Source organism: Pinus tabuliformis, chromosome 1_2 (assembly GCF_031772625.1).
Source record: "Pinus tabuliformis cultivar Carrire ecotype Pingquan chromosome 1_2, CPIR1, whole genome shotgun sequence".
Classification (NCBI taxonomy): Eukaryota; Viridiplantae; Streptophyta; class Pinopsida; order Pinales; family Pinaceae; genus Pinus; species Pinus tabuliformis.
The window spans coordinates 583,411,036-583,415,846 of record NC_142298.1 but is presented as its reverse complement, the minus strand read 5'-3'; positions in this window follow the sequence as shown (position 1 = coordinate 583,415,846).

Genomic DNA, 4,811 nt, shown 5'->3' with positions numbered 1-4,811 from the left:
CTTGGACCTACAATTCTTCCCACCAACTTTTGGATTTGGACCATAAATCGAGATAGTGTATCCAAATCCTTCAGATTTAAAGGGCCGATGACGAGGAGCCATTTTCAAGCTAACTCCAAGCAAATTGGCTAGTGGTTTGAGCTAATCCTTGGCAGAATAACGAATTCAGCGAAATGATTACGTTCACGTAAGTATTCAGATAGTACAAATCAATCTATTCTACTACATACCTGATGTCTCCCTCCCTTGCGGTTATTCCAAGTATACACACTACTAATAGTATTTAGATTGTCCAGTTTAAGTTGATGAACAGGGTTAGAAAAATGTTGTGCCTTAGGATCGATTCTTTTGATTCCCTTTCCCACCCCTTCTTCTCTTCCAGGGATTTAATAAGGTTGCAATCTTCATTGACAACAAACCTCATCTTGGTGGAGGTATTTAATAAGGTTGAAATCCCCACCAACAACTCGAAGTGGTCAATATATTATGTGTGGAAAAGACTATAAAATGGAGTTACATGTTAAATATCATTTCCCCTCCATTGCTTTTAATTATAAATTATAAATAGAAATATGGTATTTACCTATTAGATTTTAATTATCCAATATGATTTCTAACTGAAAGTAGATTTTCATTATCCATGAGCTCATTAGTTAATCTATGCACTTGATAGAGTGTCTTGGATAAACAATTGAAATACTATTTAATTTTATGTTGAATTTAATCATGATGATATTTAAGCTCCCATGAGGAATAAAACAACACAAAAACAAAAAATCTTACTGCTTTTTTATGCCATTAAAAGCATCATTTGTACCATTAACTCATGCATAGGAAAAAATAGTTTATATAAAAAAATATAAACTTATTTAATTTATAGATAAACATTATAAAATATTAAAAGGAATATATAAATTTTCATAATTATTGTAAATGTGTAAAATAATTCCATTTTAATAACAAATCTACAAAGTACAAGAGGGATCAAAGCCTTCAAGGTGTAAATTTATTTTAGAGTTTAAAAATTGAAAATCAGTTTTCACTTCAAGAGAGTTGATTCTTTATATATATAATTGCATCTTTGAATGTGTAGATAGATTAAGATCTTATATTCAAGGATTCAATGCCTTGAAAAGAGATTACACCTTGCACTTACACCAAAACTCTAATAATTTTTACATAAAATAGATTAAAACATATATTAAAAAAAAAGCCAAAATGTAAAATAATAATATTATTTAAATGTTTTTAGCATATAATTTTTTTTTAATTATTTTATATAATATATAAATAAATTTAGTTTAGATAATAGATTTATTTTGGGATATGTATAGATAATGATATTTTTCTTTTTATTGGTCTACATGGTTTTTTTTTTTTAATTTTGAAAGAGGTTAAGAAAAGAGAATCATACTCAGTTATAGAATGCACTTAGCAATTATATAATTATATATATGATATTATCGTCTTTTCCAGGGATACAATAAACCACACCACGGAGTAAGCTAATCCTCTCAGTAATTTACTTGCGAACCCTCCTTTGGCCCAAAAAATTACATGAATTGACAGAAATTTGAAGCATAATTGCAGTTTTAGATGTTTAATTGTAGTGTATAAGATCGCTATCACACTTTAAAAAAAAATGGCTTTCTCAGTAATAAAAATTTACCTGCGAACCCTCTTTTGGCCATAAAATTTACATGAATTGACAGAAATTTGAAGCATAATTGCATTTTTAGATGTTCAAGTTTAGTGTATAAGCAAGATTTTTTCTCGATCCCTATCACACTTTAAAGGTTGCCTTCTACCAAAATGACGCCACTGATTTACGGTCATAGCAGGCTGTGCCACTCGATATTCCTCCCTCTTTTTCGTTTTTCAAAGCTCTAATTTGGCTGTGTGTTGAATGCAATTTAAGTAAATACTAACAACTAGAGTTGTATTCATGTCCGTCACTCCTCTTGGCGTTACGACGTGCCCAAAAGGTTGCCGCTATATTCAAAAGAAACCTCTACATGCAACCGTTAAAATCCAATTGTTTTGAAGTCCTGCGAGTCCTAGATTGTACACTTGATCAAGCTCATGTGTCACGATGAGTCATCTTTATTATTCACATTTCACGTACTATACATGAAAGGGATGAAAAGAATGGCATCGTATCTTTCAACGATTTCATACTGCGGCGTCACATTGAAAATATATGAGTGTTTAACAACGAAAAAAAGGAGTCAATGGATAGGAATGAAAATTCTCACATGCTTATCATAAAAATAGTACTATGAGATTTGACAATTATCTGATCAAAACATTCATGATGATGAGATGAACCTATCCTATATGTCTATATTTTCTTTTCACTTTCAATATTAGAATGTCATTATGCAGCCTCACTATAGCACAACTACGTGTGAATTTGTAATTTGAGATTCTTTTCTTTTTTCCTTGGGTAATTCTGCACTCAGCTTGATCTCTCTTAATCTCATAGCATGCATAAACTGAAATCAAATTGTTTGCATTATTCATTACAATGTGTGGTACTCTTTTAGGCTCCTTAATTCAAATAATAATTCACAGGAAAAAAATTAGTTTCAGGGAATTCCAATGGTTGAGTTTGTATCTTGGCAAATAATGTGGGTTGGACGGTTCTTGAAGCAATATGGTTGTTGGGTTGGCACTTTGGCCATGAATTTGATTTACCATTTCCTGTGGAGTTATAACCCGAACTCGAGGGTGAATCGTGCTTGAAATCTATGAACGAGTCTCATGGTTATTTTATGACATTTGTTTCTATTACTATTTCTTGTAGTTATGAATTCACGGTTAAAACCCTAAAATTAGGTATTTTGTGCAAATAATTATAATTTCTTTATATTTTGTGTTGTATACATTTGTGTTACTAGTTAATGTCATGATTAATTTATCATTAAGTGGAATTTCCACTATACAAATTAAAATTATGAATTAAATGTGTGAATTTGGCCTTTATCAGAGTTTAGGGTTTTCACTCCCATGTAGTAGTTGTGTGCTCTTTAAGTGTGGTGGTGCTAGTAGTGTATTTGTGCGCTTTTTAAGTGTGGTGGTTCTAGTAGTGTCACCTAGTGGGAGGTTGGGGACATTACAAAAATAATATGATCCACCTCGTCATCCTCCCAATAAGCCCATTCAACAACAACATCTTCCTTGATGTACTAGAATGAAGATGACTCTAAAGTAAGAGAACCTTAAAACAAGGACCAAATTATAAGAACAGGAATAAAAAAGTTACTAGCGAGAAATCTTGTCATGTGGAAGGCGTTGAATAAATGAGTTGATTTACTCTACATATGGGGCTACATGTAATGAACAAGCTTCCACATGTTGGGTGAGAGTTTCCTTTCTTGAAAAATTATTTCACCATCCTCCCAAGATTCATGTCACATGGAACTCTCAACCCACTTCCTTCATTATACCCCAATTACATGAGAACATTGTTAAAGGGGTTGCTAAAGGAGCACATGGTGCTCGGTAGTAGCGAAGTGTACACCCAAGATTGTTTGCATGATGCTTTGTTATCATCCCATATGGGGAAACTTTTAAGGCTTGTATTAGTTGTATATGAAACCTATTTTTGAATTAATTCAACATTGATCCAAAAGCTGTAAAAAAATTATAATTCTTGTTGTTGTTTTTACTTTTTTTCAAAACTAACTTTTAAGTGTATAGTTTTCGTTAAAGATGTAAAATTTAAGTTATTTTAATGTCATTTAATTGTACATATCGCTTTTGTATTGTATTTTAAATGTATGGCACCAATTCTTAAAATCTATAAGGTTCCTGTCAAGTTGGTATTATCTTGAGAGTGGAAAATTTTGGTTCCTCAACCTGATACATTTATTTATGTGATAGTTAAATTATTATTACTTTGTTATCCCCAGTTGATGTACAAGGAGAAAACTTGTCACAAGTGATATTTGAACATGGGTAGGAGGGTAACAATTCCTCTTCTTAGTCATCCAGTCCAAACCAATGAATAAAAAAATGTTTGAAGACAATTTGTCACACCCTAAGTCACTTAAGTAAAAATGAGATTATTGGTATCTTGCTAGCTCATATTATTCCATGAAAGGAAAACATGTAGAAAATCAAATGGGTCTAAGAGGAGAGAATGGAAACTTTACTAGTAGTAATCCCCCACAACCATAGTAGACACCCACGAAAATGATGTCAATATGTAGTAAATTGATGTATCAACTATGCCTAACATGTATGACATATTGAGAGTATTTTTATGGATGAATTTGTGTAGAGGGTTTTTTAATCCTATCCGATGTTCTGAGTGGACACTCCACCCATTAGTAAGGACCAAAAAATTGAATGGTCACAAATATGCTTTTAAAAACCTTTAATAGAGGGAAGAAACCAATTATCCATTATTGATTAATTATAAATTAATAAGCATAGGATCAAGTCAAAGAATTAATTAAAAAATAAAAAATAAAAAATAAAAATAAAATAAAATAAAATAAAAGAGCAGGGGAATAAATAAATAAATAAATGAAGATTATGCTTTATGAAGCAAGATTAGAATAAATAAAGAAATAATTTTAAAAAATCAAATCTATTTATTAGGATATAAATATGAATGAAAAATTGTGAAAATCCTTATAAGGATGGAGGAAGGAAATGAGAAATATAATCAAATAAATGAATAAAAGATATATATATATATATATATATACAAGTCAAGAACAAAGTGGAGGATTAAAGTGGTAAGAGGGTAAAACACAGAACCATCAAAATTGGAACCAAGTGACTGAAAAATGAGAAAGGGT